General features: G+C 39.6%; 1 protein-coding gene across 1 annotated transcript in view; it reads left to right on the forward strand.

The window, feature by feature from the left end:
• Positions 1-25795, forward strand: part of LOC116731796 (exostosin-1b) — a 155902-nt gene that overhangs the window by 67012 nt on the left and 63095 nt on the right. The window lies entirely within an intron of this gene.

Consider the following 25795-nt stretch of genomic DNA (forward strand, 5'->3'; position numbering starts at 1 on the left):
TGACTATCAGGTGTGGAAACATTGTTTGTCAGCAGCTTCTCATTCTTTCTAGGTATGTTTTGATAAATATGAAACCTTAACATTGGTGTGTTTTTAAGACTAGAGCAGCTAGCTAGTTAATCAAGCTATTAAAACAAAGCGGTGAAGTATTAAGTTTCCTTTTGGGTGTAGATTACACAGCCATATTGAGACTCTATCCCTCCTTCTTCACCGTCTCCTGTGAATAACAAACTTTTCTCTTATTTTCTCACTCATTCTTCCCTCTCTCCCCCTCAGTCCCTCCTTCCCCATTCAATAAACTCGGCTTCATTTGCCGCGGCGCTGCAGCGGGCTGCTTGGCAGACGTGACGGCCCTGTCGCGCTGCGCTGACGGTTGAATGCGGCGCGCCGAGCACACTGGTTGCATTGTGCTTTTGATGAGGCCCTACATCTTAGTCACTCGAGAGCCTTCATGTGCGACTGTGTGTATACGTGTAGCTGACGGCAAGGGGCACGCACACCGTGGATTTCGGCGTGCAAAAAAGATGCAAATGCAGCATTCTGGGAGCACATCAGCTGCACTTTGGCAGCTAGATTTGCCGCCAAGCAGCTGCTGACAGAAATACAGGGATCTCTATTAATATAACCACTCTGATGAGTGATTATTACCTGGGCGCTCGGCTCAACGCAATTAGCAACTGGCTAACACGGTTTTCTCTGAGGGTGAATCCCATTTCACGTCTTGTCCCCACCACTTAACCTCACCTCCGTGATTTGAATGTTCCTGCCAAAGGGGAAGGGATGTTATTTACAAACCTTCTGTCAAACAACCAGCAGTGACTGGAAAGGCATAAAAACCTTCCTCAAGCAATAGCTAATTACATCTGCATCTGTTTGGACTTATGGCAGTCAAAAAGCACATAGAGAAGCTCCTCTACTGCTTTGTTGACTGAACAAATGTTAAAGAACTAAATAAACATGAGATCCCTTTTGTTTGAAATGAGTGCAGAAACTAAAACTTCAATTAAAAAGAGCTGGGAATCACTAAAATCCTCAGCTTGCTACTGATTAACTCGGGCATCATAAAGTCATAAACTCTGTAGTAGTCGTTATACGTCTAATAAAGATTAACTCAAACTACAATAATCTTATCAGTTCTTTGGAGGCAAAACAGAAAAGATTTTAGGTTCTAAGACTTAAGAGGTAAATAGGATCAAGACTTCTGGACCTTTAGCACCAGAGAGCTAAAACACCTGATTCTGATGGGACTGACAGGGATCTCTGTGGATTTTTGTTTTTGTTTTTTTTTGTTCAAATGTGTTGAAAATATGCAGAAAGTACAGAGAACTACATGAAGTAAAAATCTTTTCCTTTCCCTGTTTTAGAGTCTAAGAGCATTTTCACACCTGATAGTCCGGTCGGTTCAATTGGGACCAAAGTTGCAACATTTGTTAAATTTTAAGCTTTTGCGTTTCGCTTTCACACCGCACTGTGTCAAAGAAACCAAACTAACTGAAAAGCCTGTTCCCCTCCTCACCTGTGGGGGCGCTGCATCAAAGGCCACTGAAGGACACGACTCAAAAACCTCTGAAGAAAACACAAAATGTAAACAAATACGGAGTAGCGCCACATTTTAGCGGTTGGAGGATTTCTCTTTGGTAAAAGGCCAGGATCCATTTATTCCACCTCCACTAGATTTGCAAATTTGTTTTGGTTGTATTTACCCAGAATGCCCTGCTCCATAATCCACTTCCTGATTTTTGGAACTCTCTCCAGTCTGATTCACATTCAAACCGGACCAGAGTTCACTTCAACCAAACCGAGACCAAGGTTTGGCCAATCAATCAATTAATCAATCAATCAACTTTATTTGTGTAGCACATAACAGCAGCTTAAAGTGCTTTATATAATAAAAACACAAAATTACAAAGTTATAAAGAAAACAGCACACAGTTGTTCAACAATTGAACAAACATTACATTTTGATGAGTACCATCGTTAAACATCAAAATGTTGGTCAATGTTTAGTTTATAATATTCAAAACACTGCCTTATTGCTGAAAATGTACTATATAAATAAAATTATCTTACTTTAGATTACAGATTATGTTAGCATAAATTTTAGTTGCCAGTGTTCATGTGACTCTGTGGTTCTCGTTGAAGGTTATGGTACTTATTCTTTCCCAGATCCATTGGGACTTTGACTAATAGGTCGGGGAAGCCCGTAGAAATGGACCTAAGCCCAAATCTTCAATCTTACCTTTTAGTTTTGATCACGTCGACTAAATGAGTCGCATTGAGAAACTTTAGTTCTGCTGAGACCGAAGCTTCTTCCTCTTTAGGCCAGCTCTATTATCTCCTACACTTCAATAATATTAATTGGTTTACGGATTAAACTTTTGATGGACACTAAAACAATATCTCGAGTGCTTCCCTCATCGTCCCCCGGAGGAAAAGCTGCTGATTCAGAGTCGAGCTCGTCCTCGCCGTGTTGTTCGCTCTCCTCTCGTCTCGTTTCCCTTCGTTTTTCCTCCCTGCCACACGAACGAACTCTCTGACTCGCACAAGCCCAGAACCGTCTTCCCACCTGATTGCTTTCCCATTTTTCTTGCTGGGAGATTTATGGTTAGGGGAATGTTGGAGACAGGCTATTACCATGTCCTGTTTGAACTCATCAGCCAGACAAAGTGTTCGGGGTGGCTGCGGCGACATTCGCCAGGCTCTTTTACCAAGACACAGTCCCTCCCACACCTCAGTTAACCCCACTTCAGAGGCTTTCTGCCGCACCGCAGAGTTTTTACTTCGCATTACGCCGCAGCCCTGATCTGCATGCTGCTGGTTTCTTTTCCTACTGAAAGTGGAGCCGTGTTTTCCCTGCACTGTGCCAACGTTTACTCCCTGAAGCGGTCGCTTTACTTCATCTATAAGTGTGAAAAGTGTCAAAGTTTACTCCATTTTAAATACCAAAACGAATTCTAGAAAGTAATGGCTTCAGGGATGTTTTTGATTTCTGCTTCAAGTTTGATCCATCTGATTTGATCCCAACAGTAAAGTTGATTTAATTCAAAACTCTTTATTAAATTAAATAAAATACACAACATCCAAAACAAGAAGGAACAGTTGTTTAAGAGAAAAATCAATAAAAGTGGAGATCTTTACCTTCCTTTGATAACTTTTATTGATATTAATCAATAATGAAGATTAAGTCTGTCACATTAAGCAATGAATTGCTTGATACATTTAAATGATCTCATTTTCTATTCTGATTATTATTTTTTGGAAAAGAAATTCTGTTGACGGAGACATCATAAAACATTTCATTCGCGGTTTCAATTGTAAGTTGTTTTTATTTGAAATATCTTTCAATTCCAGTGTTAAGAGTTCTTTATAAAATTAAACATTATTCTTACTTTGAGAGCCCAAACTTGCATTTTTATGGCATTATCAAAATATTATATGAAAATGGTCTCAAAATAAATATATTATTGTTTATCGCAATAATTACTGGGACAATTTATTGTCCAGCAAAATGTTTTATTGTGACAGACTGGATGAAAATAAGGTGTGCTTTCCTTTTTCAATAATAATTTATTCAAATACGATTCGCACATTTTTCCTTCTCTTCTACGCTTTCTAAATTTCTAATAATCTTTAAGCTAATTTATGATTTTAATGAGAACATTTAGTTTCATGTCAAATTTTTCAGATTACAGGAATGTTTTTAACTCGTTTCATTTATTCAGTACTGAACAACTTTCAGAGAACTGTTGCTCACAAAATGTACTTAAAACCTTGCAAAACAATATCTTAAACTTCATAAAGCTTCTTTTTTGTACCTATGGAAGATGAAGACAAATAGATAAGTAGCTTCGAAAAGGGGGAAGAAAAGAACACGTTTTAAAACAATCCTCCCAAAATATGACAAAATGAAACCAAAATATCTACTGGAGACGTTCCGGTTCTTATGGTGCCGGCGGACAGTTACTTCTCAGAGGCAAACATGCACATGCAGCCATCTTGGACTTGCCAGTTTACCCGATAAATGTAATTTTATGCCGTAAAAAAAAAACTGTAAGTACCCAGAGAAAACCAGGCCAGGCTTAAAGGATAAAGCTCCTGCTGAGGTTCAAACGCTGCACCCTTCATGCTTCCCCAAAATGCTCATAAAACGGATTATTAAAACAACAAAACACGTCTGTGGAGGAGCCTGCTGTGTTATAAATGGTAAATCATTACCCAATCAAAGTATCAGAGGGTATTAAGGAAGTAAAGCAAACTGAGATCATAAAACAATAAATACAACATAAGTTCTCGTCTCATAAAATTACCCAATTTCACTTCTTTACACATTATGAAACCAAATGAAACACTGACAACTTGGTCTTTCTCCTGTTATTATATTCTTCATTTGTGATTTTATTTTTGTAGCAGTTTATATTACACTATATAATTGCTCATAAATAAGACTTTAGTTGAAGTGTAATTACAAAAGATAATTGCACAAATTAGTAACTAAGTTGAAGAAGCAAACGGATCTAAACACCAGATCTACTCAAATAAAGGGAAATGTTTTATAACATATAAACATTGAAAATACTTATAAATCCAACTCTGACCAGGACATTTTGACCTTGAGAAATGTATCTGTAGGTGAAAGTTCAAACCTGAGGATGGAAAACCTATTAGCAACATATTGCTTTACAGCTTTAGCTTGTTTTAAAACCTGATAGACCAGTAGACTTGATTCAATTGGGGGACAAAATTGCAACATTTGTTACATTTTCAGCAGCTGCGGTTCCCTTTCACACTGCTGTATTAAATAATCCAAACCTGGTCCCCTCCTCGCCAGTGGGGGCGCTGCACCAAGAACCACCAAAGGAAACAACACAAAAACCTCCAGAGAAGACAAGAGTGAAACTTAATTCTTCACGAAATGCAAACTAATCTGAGTGTCATCAGATTTTAGTGGTTGTAGAATTTCTGTTTTGTTTATTTGGACTCCAGTAGCCATTTTCCTAAAAATGGCTACTGGAGTCCAAATGATAAAAATAACATTTATTACAATAAACAGTTACACACACTTAACATAATATTAAAAACATAGCACATTAATTCATGAATGCAGAATTATCACACTTTATATGATAAAATAATTACCTTATTTTAGAAACATAACTCATTTTCACGATTATAACATTTTGTAGTAGAATAATTTAGCAAGGCTCTTTTAAAAGCTCTAGCATTTGTTACATTCACAACAGATCTGGGAAGTGCGCTACATGTTTTCATTCCTCTAACAGTAACTTTTGTCCAGCAATCCTGATTTTGTCTTTTTGCCATTTCTCTTCCTAGCACGTTTGTTTTATTGTGTTTACCCAGAATCCCTTGTACTGTAGTCCACTTCCTGCTTTTGGAGCGGTTCACATATGCAATCAAACTGCACCAGCGTTCACTTAACCGAGATGAGGGTTCTTAGACAGACCAGTTCACTTCTTTGGTCCACATCAGAGTTTGATTAGGCCTTCACACTTCCACAAACAAACCGGACTTTCTAGGCAAACAAACCAGAGTTCAGTTCAAGTGGCCTAAACATGGCAGGTGTGAACGCACTCAAAGTCTGCATCAACTCTTAAACTGTACCCTGGTTTCTCCATCACTGTTAATACAAAATTTGAAAAGATCTTAAAAATCAGGACTTCATGTCTTTGTGTGTCGGTGAAGGGAACGTCCATCGGTTTGTAGGGATGAAGTCGGTCTTTGAGTGTGTGAACTTTCTCAGTGGACTACATCGCTTTGGGACAAGGGTTGTCACTTCCAGTCAGAAGTGTGTTGATCTGCCTGCTTCCCCGCTGTACCCCACACGCACACTCCCATGATGTACTGTCATTCCGCACTGCCCGGTTCCTGTATAAATTAAATTAGAAACGACTCCGCTTTGGTTGGAGACGTGCAGGGAGGAGACGGCAGTCGGCTCACTTGCTGGGGGAATAATGAAACCCACACAGCTCACTGGATCGTCCGGCGCTCATAATAGCCTCCTTGTTTTTTATGTTATTTGTTCTTGTTTGGCTGATTTTGTTTTCCAAAGTCTTTCGAGTGCTGGAGGGCTTCAGTTTTGGCGGTCATCGCCGCTCGAAGCGTCCGTTTCGCCAAGCCTGAATTCCACACTTATCTGCAGGCAGCAGAAAATGTCTCTGGAGAGCAGAGAGGGAGGAATTCACTCATAAACCCACCCACCGCTTTTGGAGAGGTGTTCAAGGAGAGCAGCGTTAGCCGGTGAAGTAGCCATGTATGTATTTTAGCACATATCAAAGCCTCCCAGAGAGGCTCTTTTCCTCCTTTATCCCCGCGGCTCAGGGTGCATTGGAGCAATAGTGTTGATAGAGGTGTGTGCACACTGATAACGTAAACACTCTCAAGAGGCTTATAAAGAAAATGCTGCTGAATATTTCCCCTATTGTGCTGCAAGACAAATCAGCTGGCTGACATAAATGGATAACGAAGCCGCTCCCTGAGCCAAGACGCTCGTTAAGGCGGCGGGTGAGGCCGCTGGACGTTTGGCTATCCTGTTGAGCAACCGTGGCACAGTCAGAGGTTTGTTTTGCTTCAGTCAACACAAGTGTCACTTCTCAGTTCCCGGAGGAGGGCCCGTCTAAGAACCAGGGCTCCCTGACAAGTCGCAGTGAGCGAGATAGTGGGTGAGCGATGCCAGATTGGCTTTCCACTGCTGCTCCAAGCAGTCTGATAAACGCAGAGCTGGGTTAGAGTGGCTTAAAAATGTTACAGGTGTCAATCTCTCATTCATTCTTTTAAGCACAAGCTGGGTTTCTTCCAAAGTGACAAGCCAGGAAAAGCAGGAAAATAACACTTTTCTGTCATGGCTTGAAGAAAGTGTCAATTTAAAAATGGTTGTTTTTCACCATTGTGCTGTTTTTGGTATCCTTCCAAAAGCTTCTCACTGCATTTTTTTTTTAAAGATGATCTTTTATTCTTTGTTGAACAGGTTAGATTTTAGTCTGCTCAGTTCTGCCTATCTTGAGCTGTTATTGGGCGTCTTGTCACTTTAAATCCAAATAAGCTGCTGCTGCTCAACGTTTACACTCCCACATGAAAATGGCTGCAAACAGATGCGCAATTATAGAACTGTACATCTTTGAAAAGCATTAGCAGAGCCTCCTGCACAACCAATAAGAATGCAGCAAGTGGTTTCTGAATGATAAGTCAACAGCAAAACACTCGTCTTTTCCAGCAGGGCATACAGCAGTAAAACCAGCTGACCAAATGTGCTCAAGTCCCGCTTTGGTTGCTAGGTAACCAGGTCAGGCTTGGCTGGGGTTGCTAGGTAATGGGCAGTGCCTGCTAATTTGTGATGCTACATTTCAAACGTTTCTGAAAAGGCTCAAACACTAAAAGACATTAAAACTTATTGCAAGAAAACGTTTGGGTTTTTTTAAGCGTTTGGTCTGTTTTTAGAAGCATCTTTCATGTTTTCATACTTCCATTTGGGTGTCAACTGCTTCTAAAAACAGACAGACATTTTGTTTTTTTTGGTGTTTGGAAAACGAGCCATTTCAAAAACCTCGATTTATTTTTAACACACTGCAACCCCACCCATGTTCCTGCATGTTTGTTCAGATGGTTTTACTGCTGTACGCGACGTATAATGGCTGCTGGAAAAGACAAGTGTTTTGTTGTTCACTTACAATTCAGAAACAACCTGCTGTATTCTGGTTGTTTGTGCAGGAGGCTCAATTTCTGCTTTTCAAAGATGTATATTTGTGTAGTTGTGCATCTGTTTGCAGCCGTTTTAAGGAGTGAGTGTAAATGTTGAGTTGTGGGGCATGGCCACAAGAGCTTATTTGGATTTAAAGTGACAAGACACCCTAGAACAGTTCAAAATAGGCAGAACTGATCAGACTAAAATCTCATTATCTATGAATATTTTTGTTCAAAAAGTGTAGTGTATATATTTTGTATAAGGCGTATTTTAACCTGTTCAGCAAAATACAACAGGTCACCTTTAAGGCATTTTCTTGTGAGTTTGCTTTCCCATCACTTTGAAAATCAGAGTTGGAATCACAGTTGCTCCTCTGGATGAAAACATTCATAATGTATGGGCATCCATTAAACAAATGTCAGTCAGGTCCTCACAGGATCCCATGTGGAGCTTCTGTCTCACGCCTGGGATTGTGTTTTATTTCCTCTCTTCGTTTCTCTGAGCATCCAGATTCTTCTCCCCCCGTCGACTCGGCCATTCATCCGCCTGTTTCCCTGGAGGTCTCTGGGTTTGAGGGGATCCCCTTCAGAGTGTGAGTTTCTCTGGAGCCGGGCCAGCGGCGTCAGAGCCTTTGTTTAAAGAGCGACCCTCTGTAGACTCGCTGTCAGGCCGGCTTGATGAATATCGCCGCTTTTCAGCGAGCCTCGCCTGGCGCTGCGCCTCCTCAGCCGGCCAGCGGAAAACCCCGGCCCGCTCCTGCTTCTCTCGTTTGTTCATTTCCGCTGCCTTCCCCTCCGATTCCATCTCATCCTCTTCCTGCTTCTGTCGCTGCCTGAGCTTAATTATTATTAAGGGTTGTTGTACAAGGTTGAGTTTGAGGAGCAAAGCGAATTAAATCTTTCTTTAATGAGCGCTTCATGTGAACTGCGGTCAGCAGCGCTGCCTGCCGAGAATTTTACACGTACATTTGAAGGTTATTAGCAATCTGGAGTGTCTTCGGGTTCTTCTTTCATGCAGCTCACAAGAATTTGCTCCTACAGGGGGAAGCTTTAGTATGCTATTGATGTGACTAAAACATGAGCAGTGTAACGATGTAGCCTTATTATCTCCTCTGCTGTGAACCACAGTTGACTGTTTCCTCCACAGGAAACATTCACATGGTTTCCTCTACATCGGGGTGTCCAAAGTGCGGCCCGGGGGCCATCTGAGGCGACCCTCTGTAGAGTTTTGGAGGCCCCCAACTGTAGTTCAAGAATGGTTCGAATTTGTTGCATTCGGCTCAGATGGAGACTTTTTATTTGTAATCAGGGTAAAATTATTAGCAACATAATTTTCTTACAATGGAAAATGTTAAGTACGATACAAAGATTTTGTCTTTTTCTAAGCCCGCTTCTTTAATAGGTAGAAACCTTTACAACATACCGTTGCAGATAAACTGTTTATCCGCCGTCATTTGTGATAAACGGTGATCACTGACATGAGTCTTGTTGTTTCAGGCTTTAAGAATTTGAACTTTTTCTTTTTCAGTATGAAATTATTATTTAACTCAGATTTAACAACTCAAGAATTGTTGAAACAAGAAAAGTAGGACTGCAGCAAATTGTTATTTTAGTTATCAATTATTCCGACTATTAATCATCTAATTGGATAAAAATAGTTATCTAAAAATTATAGATTTTTCATTTAAACACTTAAACCATTTTTATACAATATTAGAAATACATTAAAATATAAAAAGAAAGTAAATGCATTTTTTAAATTAAAAAATTAACATTTTATTGCCTATAACATTTTTAAAAATTTATCTAACTAGCTGGATAAAACTAACTAGCTAGTTAGCTCAAGACAGCTAACTTGAGCTAACTGGCTTAAGCTAGTTAAGATTAAGCTTAACTAGCTTAAGCATGAATGCACTTGAGTTAGCTCAAGCTAGCTATCTTGAGCTAACTAGCTAGTTAGTTTTATCTTGCTAGTTATTTAGCTAGCTGCAGCGCTGCAGAGAGCAAATGGGGAGGGAGCAGGTATCTGCAGTACCACATGGAGTGTTGATTGACAGCACTAAGACCCTCCTCCTGAGTCTAATTGGTTGTTTCTAGTTAGCATTGGGAGAAGGTGGATTAGCTTGATTTTTAGTTTTATTTTTTTCACAGCTTATCTGTCTCATACATACTGAAAACAAATATGTAAAGAAAAGTTACATGCTGCAGCTATAATTAATGTAGTTTGGCCTTCTTGTGTAAAGTTTCAGATACGTTTCGAAGGCTCCCTGGTTCTGGTTTTTAATCAGCGGTGCCATCTCACCCACCACGACGATTTAGAGAAAAGTCCTAGAGGAAACCCTGAACTCTGGCTTTGGTTTCCTGTGTTTCAAGTAGTGGAGGTTTGACAGGATTCTCGCCCGTTTTAGTGCGCATCAAGTGAGTTTTGTATAAATGATGAGCCAATTAATCCAGACTGCAGAGGTAGTCTGATTACTGGAGCTTACCGCCACAATGCGACCTAATTCGGTTGTAATGAGCGTGGCTGAGGAGGCCAGCATTACTCACTCTAAACCCCGTCCTGCAGAGATGAGCTCATTCTGTTGAAGCAGCGCTGTGGCTTTACAGATATCTGCCAAGTTCAGACAAAGTCATTGTTCATCTGGCCAAAAAGAGCCGGTGTTATTGTCATAACACGGCGAATCGTGAATCAGACGGCAGACGGCCCGTCGTGTCGCAAGAACGTCTGGAAAAGCTGACGAGGAGCTTTGTGAAATGAAGCAGAGAAAATCCCGTCCTGGAAAAAAATGGACCCCAACACAAAAGGAAACAATGTTTTATTTTTTCTCTGCTGCTTCACTGAAATGGTTCATTTCTGATAATTAGCAAAACGTAAAGACGGAAAAACAACGAGGAGAAGAAACGGAATAAAGGAGATTAAAGGTCTGGAAAATATGAATAAAAACATGAGAGGATGGAAAAATATTAACCATTTCATCACCAGCTCATCCATCCATTTATTCATCCATCCATTAATTTTTTCACTCATTCATTTTCCTTTACATTCTTCTAGTCATTCTGCCAGTTTGAACCCTGAAGCTCTAAAACATTTACAGTCCTACTCATTTAATTAATGGTTCAATTTTCTCCATTTCTAAATAACTTTTTAATCAACCATTTCTTATTTTCAATGCACATAATTAAATCTTGATAAGACATTTTATCTGCTGCTGTTGGATATTAGATATTTTACGTAAACTTCGCTTCACCTCGTCGTTTTAGGATATTTTTTTTTTCTGCATATTTAAGTAACATCCTTATCTTAACCGCATCAAATCGACTTCCTGTGTCCCATCCCGGCTTATGAAACCGAACACAACGGGAACATTATCCCTTCCACTCCTGTACGCACGCACTCATCCCCTGGTGTAGCCAGACGATATGTACGGTCCTGTAAATGACAGCCAGCAGATGGTGCTTCTGACAGCTCTGCTAGCGTCCCATGACTGATCTCTGCTGATGTCTTACCTTGCCTGAGGAGATCGGGGCGGCGGTGGAATACCTTCTATAACTCATTAGAGGTGCATCAACGCCAGCTTAGTCACAGGTTAAAAGTTTTTGGAGAGAAGGACCAGCGGCAAATTTTAGGCATTAATCTTTTCTCGCTGAAGAGCAGACGATTGGGACCTCTTGAAGTAATGAAGGGGGGAAAAAAAATAAAAACAAAGCCTCATGGGTGCCTGTGGGTGTTTTCGCGTGCCCTAATTAGTCCTGCATTTGCCTGAAACGTTCCCAGGCTTTCTCGTCAGGCTAGTCCCCCTGGCGTTCATCTCATTCTCCATCTACATGTTTACTATATATATTCTCTCCGTGTTTTAAGTACCAGAGTTTTCCCAATGGGAGTTGGATTTCCAACACAAATAGACATAAAGAAGACGGATGAGAACTCTGCTTGGAGAGCAGAAGGAGAGGCATAAACACCAGTCAGTACTATTAGCAAATGGCTCATGTTAGCACAGCTACGGTTAAACAAGGCTTTAAGGCCTCTTTCCAGCCGTTAAGCTAACGTTAATCTGAGCGCTGAGGAAAGGGAGGTGATGGCGCATGAAGATGGACAGCTTAAAAAGAAGCTAGCAGTAATTTTAAAGGGGAAATGGGTAATATTATGATTAATCGTTTAGTCTGTCTTTGGAAAACTACAACAAATTAATACATAATTAGTCTTTGTGGTTGTTTTAAAGACTGCTATTAATATGAAAACTGCCGATAAAATGATAACTTCAGCTATAGTTTAACGTAGCTAAATGTCACAGATGTTAATTCAACATTAGATTAGCATTAACCTAAGTTACATTTATTCTTCCTCTAACACTGAAAATAGCAAACAGTAAAATTCCAATTCTTAGAACAAATCTAAGCTAAATATTTTGTTTCTGCTTAACCTAGCGCAAAGCTAAATTCCCGCTTAGCGTAATACATTGTTAATGTAGTCTAACATAAAGCTAAATCTGCAATTTGAAGGTCATTCATATTACCACAGAACTTACTTCTGTGCTATTTTAGCACACAATTATTGCTGGATTAGCACGTTAGCGTCCCACTTATCATATGTACATTACCACAGAGCTTGATTTAAGCTAACGTACGGCCCATTCCTCCATTTCTGAACCTGAACTGACGTTCGTGGTTGTCATGGTTACACATTCTAACTGTCCAAAAGCTAAAAAAGTTTAAGTAGAAATCCAAACCACAATGCCTCAGCAGAAAAGTTAAGAATAAAACAGAACCAGAACTTACATGCTGCCACCACGAGCGTATAAAAAGTTAGCATAAAGCTAAACTCCCACACAGCAAAGTAGCCAATTAGCCTAGCCAAAAAATAACTTCCCATACAGCTTAGTCAGAGGCTAACTTAATATTTAGAAGCCCATTAGCATTGCAGAAATGTAAGCTTACAGTTAGCTAATCTTATAGTAGCAGAATTTAAACTTTTGACTTAGAATAAAGCTAATTTAGCTTTGAACAAGAAAATTTCAAAAGAAGGTATTGAGCTGCAGGGATACAAAAATCAAAATGTGGCACCTATTTCTTTGATCCTTGCTAATTAGAGCTAACGCGTTCAGAGCACACCCTTTTATTTATGTCAGAAACAAAACTATCAGCCATTAACTGTACAGCGCATTGCCATTACCAGCAAATTAATCTGGTTTTTCATTACCCGCCATTGCTGGGTTATGGGTGCAGAGCAGAACGGAGAAGCATACGACTCCTCCCTGCGGCCTCTAAATATAAATCTGTGTGACCTTTTTATTTCCCCAGCTGTACCACTGCAAAGTAAATTGCATCAGCTTTCCAAAAAAAAAGCGCTACAGCTTTATTCTCTCTCATCTTGTCTGGCAAATTGCTCTTTTCTCATTTCCAAGTGAGGGTGATTTGTTTCGCAGCTCTGGTTTTCAGTTTTATTCTCTTTTTGTCTTAGACAAAAAAAAAATTTACTCCTGTAATTGTGGAGAAACGTTTGTGCTTTCTATTCCTAATTTCTTGCTTTTGTTACCATTACCCTTAGGAAATAAGCAGAACATTTCTCTACAGAGAGGTGCTATCTGGCTTATTTTGCTTTCCTTTTAGTCATTTTTGTAATACTTTAGTTTTATTGTCCATTCAATATCAATATCAATATTTTTTTCTCATTGATTTTGATCTTTAGTCTAACTAATAAAAGCAAGTTTCTTCACAAAGTCAAAATTATGGAAGCAATTACTTGTAATTCACTGAGTACAGTTTAGCCCTTGGGCATGACTTTTTCCATTTAATTGGGATTTTTGAAGAAATATTTTTGCAGTTAATCATCTGTCATTCACCTAAAAAAAAAAATGCAGTCCTTCAAACTACTTTCTATCCTATGAAAAGGAGTTAATGATGCACGCCCCTATAGTTGGAGCAAATAATGACTCCCCAGAATGTCTCAACAATTACTGGATCCCATTTCTCAATGCACTCAATGGTATGTTGTTTTAAGACCCTTGTGGCCTCGGCTGCTCATTTATTTCCCTCTGCACACTTCCTGTTTATTATAGGAATCCTAAAAAAAATCCAAGCCCTAATTTTAGGCTGAGGCTTCCCTTCTGAGCCAAAAAAAAAAGATGTTATAAAACTGTTTTCATGGACTAAAGTAGTAATTAGGGCATTAACCTACATGTTTAAAATCTCTGGAGAAACACTTGACCACAGAAAATATGTTGCATTTAAGTAGAAAGGACTGCTTCACCTCAAATATCCTGGTTTTATATTTACGCTCTCAGCTCACAATCATTAAATGTGTCACTGATATAAACTACTTGAAGAGAAACTGTTCAAATTGAACAACTTGTTCAAATTAAATCCTTCTGATTCATAATCAGGCACAACAAAGATTTTGAGTATTTTTGTTGAAGAATTAACATAGAATCTTCGCAGAGGAAAAAATCACATCGGGTACCGATCATTTACTGTACTCACTACTGTTGAACTAAATTTAAGAAATAAATTAAATAAAACTACTGATCTATACATTTGTCTGCTGACGTAGCAGCACACTTTACTGTGTAAGTGTTCACCAAAAGATTAACTTTTTTTTATCATTATTAAGACTCAAAGCCGATTTCAAGACCTACAGTAGAAGTTCATTATAGTAGCCTACTGGAGTTTGACCACTATAATGGTGGTCTAACTATTAAAATGGTTAGTAATTGTGTTTTTCTGATCTGTTTGAGGTGAGTTTTAAAAGAGAAACTCAAACATAAGAAGTTCATAACTTCAGAGCCACAGTAGGATAATCTGTTAGCTTTGTTATCAGAACTACCAGCAACACAACAGTAAAAGATGCCTTACTGTTGGTTCGACTCATAGTGTTTGTTCATGATTGTTTTTTTCTACATTTGATTGAATCCCTTTGGTTGAAAATAGCTTATTGGCCAAACAGGAAGTCACATTTATTGCGAAAAGGTTTCTTCCTGGCACTGGAGGCTCACCACCTCTAATTCCCAGACAATTGGCTTAAAAAAAGTTACTAATGTACATTTTGTTTGTGTTTGTACGTCCATTTGGGTCCTAACTAACTGCCATTTTTTTGGCACTCATTTAATGTTTCAAAAACCTCCCAATTGTTGAGTCACTCTACGTCGTTACCTAGCAACCGTAGCCCAGCCCTGCCGGTCACCTAGCAACCCAAGTAAAGCTCCAGCAAGTGTTTCATTGTTGACTTGCCATTCAGAAACCACTTGCTGCATTATTACTGGAGACTCCACTTCTGCTTTTCAAAGATGTACGGTTGTATAACTGCGCATCTGTTTGCAGCCATTTTCACGCGCGAGTGTAAACGTGGAGTTGTGGGCGTGGCCAGAAGCTGTTTGTTTGGATTTAAAGTGACAAGACGCCATAAAACAGCTCAAAGCAGGCAGAACTGACAGAATAAACTCCATTATGTAAGAATGATTTTGTCCAAGAAATGTAATGGACATGTGTTGTTTAGCCCATAGACCTGAACTAATCTGTTCAGTGAAGCATAATAGGTCACCTTTAAGACAATGGACCAAGTAATGTAATCTCTGAAGACAGTGCAGCCTCTTGGCAACATGAGAAACTGCAGGAACGATTAGTCAAACGGAAGGACATATTCAAAGTTTGACTTCCCCCACTGCATCTGATTGAAAGAACAATTCATTTTAATTAGCCAAATGGGTTCAGCAACAGATATAAATTTCAGAAAACCATTCTTTAGTTTAAGACGCTCTACAGGAGTAGTTCATGCTACAGAGATTCAGAGTCAACATGTTGTACCTCACACTTACTCTGTAAGTGTATTACTGAACACGATGTCCTCCTCTTACTGTCGAAATGTTGAAAGACCATGCTGCCTCCTGATGTGAAGAAACTCCTGACCTTTGGCATAAAATACATGTTGCTTCTGGGTATTAAGCATCAGAAACCCAACAGAGGCAGCTCTTCAGCTCTGGGTGATGTGGATGAAAAAGGCCTCAATGTTGGAGAGAAACATTCAAGGAAACATGATCTGGTCCGAGTTTGTGTGTTTGCATTTGGACCTCAACCCACACCAGCGGGATTATCAGGCCTTAGGGAGACATCTTTGTCCAAGTGCTGCCTTACAAATCCATCACAGAAGAATCGCTCATGTTGGTTCGAAGGAGGCGTGTAGATCATCCGAGTGCTAATTAAACGTATTTAACCCGAGGTCGCTGCTAAAGAATACAACAGAAGTCCAGACTTAACCCAGCAGAGAACGGAGGAGAAAGCAAAACAAGCCAAGGCTGGAGGAGAGAGCGCAGAGAAAAAGTCTTAAACACGTTGTAAATGTTTTATTTAGCTGCTTTGAACATCTCCCTCTGAAGGCGTGTGTGTGTGTGTGTGTGTGTACGATGCTACTGCCTACGATGACCCACTTATTTCTGAGGATGATAGTCAGACTAGATAAAAGACCAGAACTGCAGGGAGCATCTTTAGTCTTTATACTACATATTTTTTCCTTGTAAATATCCAAATATATTCATTAAATCGGACTAAGAGGTAGTAGTTTTAAAAACAACAGCAAATGAATGAATTAAAAGATCATCTATAAACTCAGGTATTTTTAAAGCATATTAGGAAACAGAGAAATATATTTTACAATCTCAGATTTAATCTTCAATAAATCAACCGGGATTGAAATGAGGGATTTTTCTGGATGATAAATTGTCCCAGAAGTTATTGCGATACACGATAATATTGTTGTTTTGAGACCAATTTCAAGTTATTAGCTGACATGTGAAAATATTGTATCTGTAAAACAAACAACCTCTAAGCCTCCTTTAATTAATCTTTTGCCATTAAGAGTGTATTAAATCACTGTTTATTTCCTCCTCTCCATGTCTCATAACTTTATTAAATATTTTCTCATTACTCTAATAAACCTGTTTGCTACAGCAGCTAGCAGCAGAAATGTGATGAACTTCTTTATAGCAGTGAAATAAATAGGAAAATGTGTGAATACTGCTGGTTCAGAGCGAACGGCAGTGAAGAGCGCGGCGGGTGTATTTATACAGGTGAGCTGATAAACAAAACACGGTGGGCTGCTGCGCTGTAGTTGATGCTTAATGAAAGTGTAGCTTTACTGACAAACCGGAAACTAAATATATCACCATCCCGGTCTCAGCAAATATGTGGCGGAGCGCATCGTGGTGGTACAAAGCTGGTAGATGTTTCTGTGTGTGACGGACGAAGGTGTCAAATCCTGTCATTGACATGAACACAAAAGCTATAAATGGCTGGGCTATTTATAGTTTATTAAGTTGGCTGAAGATGAATGCATAAACTAAAAGCTGGAGTATAGACATTTTTATAAGGGTATTTGTGAGGGCGCCTCTTTATTATTGAATTGAATATAATTTCAGATTTTTGTATAACTTTTCTTCAGGTTAACATAGAAAGCGAGCTATTTTCTAAACTACAGAAAAGTTATTCGTTGGGAATTATCAAATATGAAAAATTGGATTGATATTGATATCCGATGGTAACGCTGCTGTTAAGTTAGATTTACCAATATTTTATTTTATCAAATTTTTTATCCGATTACTCGATTAATTGTAAGAATATTTGATAGAATACTTGATTTCTAAAATATTAGCGGCCCTGGTGTAGTATCATAGCTGGGACCAGAATGAGGAAACTGGAACCTTTTTTTAAACATGTTTTGTGATTTGAAAAGATAAAATCAGCAGAAATCGTCTGTTTTTTTTTGTGTGTTTTTAAGTTTTGATTGCGCTCTGCAGATACCGGGGCAAAGCGAGCACCGTGTCCTTTCTAACTCATAATGTCGTTGTTATGATTAGCACTACTATTAGCATTTATGGCTTTGGTAATTGGACTCTCAGTTGGAGGTAAATCTATTACCGCAGGATTTAACGGAGCTCCGTTCCCTCAGATGTTGGAGTAAAAAAATGCACAGCGTTTTATTTCTGTTGAATTGCTGCTTTGAGTGGTGTCGGGATATGAAACCCCATCTCATCCTCTGGGTTTGTGTTTGTCTCCATTTGAGGCTTTAAAAGCAGCAGCGGCGGCGGCGACGGTGCTTCGACTTTCAGGAAGTGGGAAGTGTGCCATCGTCGGGAGTGCAGGGTGGGGGAGCAACAACACTGCTGCTGCGGCGGCGTCCCATTAAGCAGAATTACACGCTCAGATTGGAAATGACATTCCAGTTAGATCAAAGGCGGTCAGATCATTTCCCTCAGCTCTGTTCGGCTCCACAAAAAGCTGAGTCTAGGTGGTTTTTCAAAAGATGTGGTGACTGCAGGTTGGTGCTTTCCTGTCAGGTTTTTAAACGTACAACTTTAAACTATCATTAATTTCTTTAATTTCTCATCCAAACAGGAAGATTGTCCACTTTTGCTTCATTATGGCAGCATATTACACAAAAAATATTAAATAATGAGAGAAATAGACAGTTGAATCAAATAAATAACTTCATTAGATAACATAAAGTAACCAGCTCTGTTTAGTCTGCTTTAATCAAACTGTTCTTTATTTTCCTAGAAAGTTTGGTTTGTTTTCAGAGGTGTGAAAATGTAGATCTGGAAAAAACTAAGAGCCCATTGCACTGAAGCCCATTAAAACCTCCTGGTTATTCCACCAAATATAAAATCAGAAGACAAGTACAAACATATTTTCAAATATGCAAAAAATAAATAACTGTTATTCAACAGCTTATTGTTTTATCATCATGTTCAAATTTCTTTTAAATACAGAAGGAGATTTAGATTGTTTTATCTCATTATGAAAATTATTTCATAAACTGACACCTTTAATTGAAAGGCATTTTTCTATTGTCGCCACTCTGAGTGATATGTGAACTGTAGAGCAGTGCATTCTGGGTAAGTACAACCAAAAGAAACGCAAGACTCAAGCGCTAGTGAGAGAAATGGCTCCTGAGAAATACCCCTAAAATCTACTCCATTTTTGTTTACATTTTGAAGAAAGGAAGTTGCGCTCATGTCTTCTTCTTAAGTTGTTCACTTATCATCCAGAAACTATTTGTTGCATTCTTGATGGTTGTGCAGGAGGCCCCACTTCTGCTTTTCAAAGATTTACAGTTAATTTTCCACTTAAAGTGACAAAATGCCCTAAAACAGCTGAAAGAAGCTCAAATTGACTAAAATCTTATCTAAGAATTATTTTGTACAAAAGATGGGATGTTTATGTTTTGTGTAGGCCATAAACCTATCCTATCCTCACCATTGAGAAAACAAGACTTTGAAAAAGATCAACTCCAAATTCAGTGAACTGGACCATGTGGTGCTAATGCTTCTGTCCTTGATCAACCCTATCTGTGTTTCCTAACTAAAACTTTTACCTCAAGTTACCTTCTGTTGGAATGTTTCTGGAAACCAAAGTCTCGGTTCTGTGGGAATAATATCCCTCCGCTCGTTCGCTGTACAAGAGACTGGCGCTCTCTCTGCTCCAATGCACCACAGAAATTTCTGACTGCGTCGCCTCTTAATGGAAAAGGGAATGAGGAAGGAGATGAACCGGAGCCTCGTTTACACAACGCATTTGCATTTTTAAGATTCCCAGTTTGTATCCATATGAGCACCTGTGAATAAACCGAGACGGACGGGTTTGGAAGGCCCAATACCGTCGTTAATCACTGTCAAACGTTCCTCACGTCTCGTTTAGGTTCCCACCTCCGTTGTTCTTAAATCCTTTACAGATAGAAGGTAAAAAAGCAGCTGCAGATGGTTAGAGAACGAGATATCTTGGAAGCTCATGAAGGAACGCCTCACAGACCTGCATTGTTCAACTTCAAGTGCTGAGCCAGAGCTGCCTCTTCATGTTCACTCCCGTCTCATTTATATTGTCTCAGAGGAGAGAAGAGAGCGTTTTGATGAGATTATTGCTTTTATAGGGAAGGACGTGAACTTTCCTCTACGTCAAACAAGCTTAAGAGTGTGTTTTTAGATTTGAAACAGGGCTAATGTTTGGAGCAGAATGCACGTTAAGGTGATCAAATATTGTTTAGGAGAACAGAAATAGTTTGCTTTTATGGCAGCAGAGTTTCCACAATGACGCTCAGATTTTTTTGTTTTTCCTTAGTTACTTCATTAGAGGCCAAAGCCCCCACAGTGAAGCATCGAGCAGCTTAATTTATCTTCTCTAGCATCATGTCCAGAGTTACTAGAACCCAATCACAGTTTTTACATCTTTTTTAGAGAAAAAAAATGGGGAAATATGCAAGAGAGAAAGATGCTATAACAATTTGGACTGCGTAGGATGAGAAAAGTAATTTTTATTTTAAGTAGGGATTCCCAATATATCTGTATCAGATGTCTTAAATTCATTTAAAGAAATGTAACTTGATCTTAAATACGCTAATCCCAGGCCTTACATTTTGTTGTAGGACTGTTCGATCTAGTATATAGTTTTTTTTTCCGAGGACTTTTATATCAGGGAAAAGTTAGCTCCTACTAGCTACTAATTTGTTAGCTAGCTAGCTTATTTGCGTAAGTGAAAATGTATCACCAGTTGGCTGGATAATGTTTTAGTCACTTTTACGAGTTGGTATGAGCCATCAGAATCTATCATCCCCTACATTTATAGTTTCTGTCTTAAATTTCATTCAAGCTGGCTTTTAAAGGGCCTTAAAAAGTCTTAAATTTGATTAAAAAACCGGAGGCTGTACATGCTGTGGGTAGTGAATCATGTTTGTTTTTTGCTCATGTAGAACAGAAAACTGGTTGGGCTCTCAACTGAAAACAATTTTTTTTTTTCTTTCCACCCCGAGTGCTTGTTCTCCCCTGGGTGGGGAGCCTCATTGTCTGAATCAGAAGCTTCCACTGGCTTTAGCACGCGATGCATGGATATTCTCAGCACGTTACTTTCCGCTGCAATCCTCCCACTGCATAACTAGACTTTGACTTTTTATTCCTGGCTGCTTGGGAAGGAAAATTAGTCATCTTCCTCTCTCCCTGAGAAAATAAATGTGCAGAAATCCCTGTGGGTGACGGCGCAGAGTCATCCCAGCAGCGGATGTGCCACGACTCCGACGGCGCGCGCTGATACGAGATGACTCGGGGATAACAGCTGCACCCGGGTAGAGAAGCGACACCTACTTCCTCCTTTTGTCTGCGCGCTCCTCCATGTGTGACCGTCAGCGACGTACGAGACGACGCTTATCTCCGTCGGTTCACTAGTTAACAGGAAATCAAACTTCGTGTACGTCAGATCTGGTTGCAATCGATTTAAATTCTCATCAAACATCACAGCAGCAGTGGAGCTGGCGCCTCGTGTTTACTGTATATCATCGAGGGTGTCCAAAGTGTAGGTCGGGGGCCATTTGTGGCCCTAAAATAGATTTTTTTTTCTTTTTGTAGTCCCAACTGCAGTTCAAGACTGATACATATTTGTTAGTTTTTATTTGTAATCAGAATAAAATGTTTGATTACAACGGAAATATTTGACTTTTTACTCATTTTATGCAATTTACATGACTATTTGAGTCAAAGTATAAATTTTGCTAAAGTATAAATTAATTATAAAGTACAAATTTTGACTTGTCATGACAATGACAACAACTGACAACAATGCTACTTTAAGATTTAGGATTCAACAACAAAAAACACTCAAACATTTCCCACACAGATAACAGAACATTCAGTCCGTTAGAGCACTATGTTTTAGGCTTGATGTTTGTTTAGTGATTAATAAGTGATCGCGGCGGTTGATTAGCTACCGCTGCTGCTAGCCAATCTAAAACTGCTGTGGCTGATTAGCTAATTTAAACACCTGCTCTATTGATGATATGTCAGAGTTGGTGCTTAGGTCACCTTTTGTATCTAAACTGAAACACATCAAATTCCACAGCACATCTACATACTATAGTTGTAATAGTCAAGCTAGCATAGCTGACCTACTTCCCTAGTGATTTTTTCCCTAAAACTTTTTCCTGACCTTGTCATCTAGTTGTCGTAGCATAGACAATTAGTAGCAAAGCACTGCGTCCCTTTTTCTTTTATATAACAGCCGTACATTTAAGACTTAGTGTCTTGATAACTTAACTGCTAAACCAATGCTAGTTATTGTTAGCGAGCAGCTTTTTGCCCTCCAGTGAACAGTCGTCATAAAGGTCATCTGTAGCATTTATCTGAGAACTTCTTGGCTCGGCCTCCGTATCATCTTCTTTGTTTCTTGTTTAAATCACATTTAAATCGCTCTAAATCTCCAGGTTTTAATGATTTCAGGTTCACTTGCCTCACAGATGGCAGTCTGCGATGTTTAATTTACGCTCTGCTTGAGTGGAAAGAAGCGTTCTTCTTTCTTTCCTTTTTTGCAGAAAGTACTCTGAACTCCTCTTCCTTTCTTTCCGTCTCCTTCCAGAGCTGCAGCAGCTGTAAATTGGCCTACTTCCATCTCCTGCTCTGTTCCCTCGTATGCGTCCATAATATTATTCTTGCAGGAGATATTAGCCTTTTGCTGAATCTGTCAGGCAGAAAGGATTTAGTGTTGGGTTCGAGCAATTTTTTAAATTTTTTTGTTCTCTGAAAAGACGTGCAACAGCTTGGGTAGTTTTTCTTGGTGCCTCGGTGAGATGAGCCCATTTCTCTCCCGTTGCAGGAGGCTTATTAGTTTTCTCTGCCGGGTCTGGTTTCTCTCTGTCTGCTGGAGCAGCGGGCCGGCTCATGATTGTCTGTGCAAAACTATGAAGTGATTTCCCAGAGTTATGGCGTGATGCTCTGCCTTGAAATAAGTGTTAGTTTCCAACCTGTAGCTGTTCCAGGGTGTTCTTTAAAGTCTTACATTCATGTAAAAATGAATTTAATCTCATGTTCCATGTAGTTTTTAATTTTCTTTTGAGGAACTTGAAGTCGCACTTTGACGTCTTCATTAAGTTCTGTGACTCTAGGCGGTTGGACCTACCGCTAACTACCATCTAGCATACCCATACTAGCTAGAAAGGATGGACGCAAAAAACTAGCTAGTTTTTTGCATCTATCATGGGTAAATACAAATTTATTGCCATTTCTCTTCAATTATTCCTTTTTTCCTTAATTTGCCATGTCTATCCTTCCGTCCTTATCTTATGTTCATCCTTCCTTACTTTTTCCTTCTTTCCTTAATTCCTTCTTTCCTCACGTTTCTTCTTTCAGTCGTTTCTTATGACCATCCTTTTCTCCTCCCTTCCTCAATTCATCCTTTCTTCCTTCTTTATTTTCTCATGTCCATCCTTTCATTTTTCTTTTATTCGTTTCTTATGTCCATTCTTCCTTCCTTCCAGCCTTTCTTCTTTCATTTGTTTCTCATGTCCATCTTGTCCTCCTCCTTTCCTTCCTTCCTTCCCTCCACCCTTTCCATCTTTCTACCTTTGTTCTTTCCTTCCTCATGTCCATCCTTTCTTCTTTTTTCTTTCATTCATTTCTCATGTCCACTCTTCCGTCTTTTCTTCCTTCCTTTCCTAACCACTGTACAAATATTTTCCACATTCTGAATCTTTTCTATATAAACATACTGGGAACTCTGGGAGTTGGAGTCTGGATGGGATTCTCACAGGTTCAGTTTCCCTCCCTGTCTCTCTCTCTCTCTTTCTCTTTTTCTCTCTCTCGCTCTCTCCATTTTTCATCAATTTTCTCTCTCTCTTTGTCTCTCTCTCCATCTTCTATCTCTCTTTCTCTCATCTTCTCTCTCTCTATCTTATCTTTCCCTTGTTCTCTCTCCTTCTCTTTCTCCCTCTCTATCTTATCTTTCCCTTGTTCTCTCTCCTTCTCTTTCTCCCTCTCATCTTCTCTCTCTCTATCTTATCTTTCCCTTGTTCTCTCTCTTTCTCTTTCTCCCTCTCATCTTCTCTCTCTCTCTGCCTCCTCTTTCTTCTCTCCCATATTGCTGAGGCCACAGTTCCCACAGGCCCCAGGGCCACAGCTGTAGTCCGTCTATTTCTCCCCTTGACCTCTCCGCACTGCGCTGCTGAACAGCTGTTCCACACACACACACACACACACACACTCACAGAGCGCTGCAGGTCAGGCCTGCAGGACGGGGCAGAAGGTTTCGGCGCTCTCAGACAGGAACATGCGGGCTGACATGAACACGAGGTCTCTGCGGTTTGCACAGAAACAGACGCTGCAAATCAAAGGAAGTCAAAGGAAAAGTTGTGCTAACATGACTCAGCGAGCTGCAGGACCACACTGCTGGGTCCTTGAAATCCTGGAAAATCCTTGAATTTCAATTATTTGTTTGGAAAGTGCTTGATATTCACGGATTTACAATGACGTGCAATTTAAGGTCTGGAATCTCTGGAGATGATGATGCAAAGAAGGATTTTACATAAAATCACTGAAAACAGTGTCTTCAGTCAGAGGCTTCTTCCAATCCTCTGTAATACAGACTGCTACAAGAGGTCTATCCTGCCACCTACAATTACTCTTTGAAGAATTTTGAATTAATTTAATTTCCCTTTGGTTTCAGTGAAGAATTTTAAATTTTAACTCTTTTTTAATTTTTTTTACAGTTGAGACCACATATTTTCATACAGCCAGCCCTGTCACAATAAACAATAAATCATATAATTAATTACAAGCAGTTCAATAATTTGCATGATTTATATTTTTCCATTTTCTCTCTTTCTACCAAAAACTGGATGATTAAAGTCTTCAGTCTGGTGCTTTGGCCTCAACTAGCTCTTTTTATCGAAGAATAATTTTGATGGACGAGACTCTATAATTCATTTTATTTATTGTTTCTGATGTTTTGTTTATTGATTTTGGATATTTAAAACATCTTCCAGTTCCAGTGTTAGATTTTCATTATAACTTAAAGTTTATTGATCTTTGAGAATGTTTCTTGTATTATGTAAGTTATCCTGCAGTAGTCAGCCCCGCCCACTCCTCACTACTCCCCAGGGCTGCCTACTGCAGGATAACCTACATGGCGCCCCACGTTGGGCGCCATGTAGGTTATCCTGCAATAGTCAGCCCCGCCCACTCCTCACTACTCCCCAGGGCTGCCTACTGACCAGTTCTCCGTCTAACAGGTCCGGAAAATCTCTGAGTCCTGGGTATTACCCTAAGAGCACTCTATAAGAGATAATCTATTTAAACTGGTAGCGAAAGTGACTCGTCTAGCTCTAACTACCTCCAATCCAGAAGTTATGACCCTTTACAGTTAAGAAACCATCAGCTGAGTAGCCCTCACAGCTGCATAATTCCAATAACCACTTCTGTTAACGGTAGCCCACTTTCTAAATCATAACTTGCACTTGGAATCGGCTAGATTATATTCAGTGACTTAGATGTAAGTCCCAGGGTCATTATTTACTCTCACCAAAGGAAATTATGAAGCCTCCTATTTACTGGAATCATGTACATTAGTTTTACCTTGATTAAAAGAACTGGACAAAGATTAAATGACTCTATTAATTCCAATGTCCACCAACCTCATAAGAATTTTATAGTATAAATTTATTAAGCAAGCTTAAGCAGGGATATGCGACATACAGATCAATAATCAATTGTAAATAGATCAAAAACAGTGTAATAAAATTTACATGTACAATCATACTACTCTGTCTCCTTTCCCTAAGAGTTAAGTCGCAAGTTCTGAAATAGAATTTCAATGAGCAGATTCAACTCATACCCAGACGATGGTGGATCTTTTGGCAACAGGAATTTCTTGCATCCTTGGTTGAGGTCTTTGCCTTGTGTGGAAAAACCCTCCTCAGAAAGGGAGCAAAGCAGAAAGGGTCTGAATCCTTTTGCAGAACCCAGTTCTTTATCCCTGAGGGACCTTTGTCCTTCCTCCAAGACTTGTTGCAGAGTTTGGGAATGCTGGGTTGAGACGAGACCAGCGGTCGAATAAAGAACCAGAGATGGGGCGATGGAACCCAGTCCTTTCTTAGCGGTGTGAAGTCCGAGCTTCCCCTGTGGTTCTGAAGTGCGGTCCGTAGCTTAATCTGCTCCTCGGTGAGTTGTTTCTCCTTCTGCGCCGCTGGACTGGGAACGGCTGGTTCCTCTTTTCAGCCCCTTTTTATGCCTCTCTCCACCATGTGTGTGTATGGGAAGGTTTGGCCTACGTGACTTTCTTCACGGCCGCTGCGTCTCATGAAAAA

The sequence above is a fragment of the Xiphophorus hellerii genome, chromosome 13 (genome assembly GCF_003331165.1).
Source record: "Xiphophorus hellerii strain 12219 chromosome 13, Xiphophorus_hellerii-4.1, whole genome shotgun sequence".
NCBI lineage: Eukaryota > Metazoa > Chordata > Actinopteri > Cyprinodontiformes > Poeciliidae > Xiphophorus > Xiphophorus hellerii.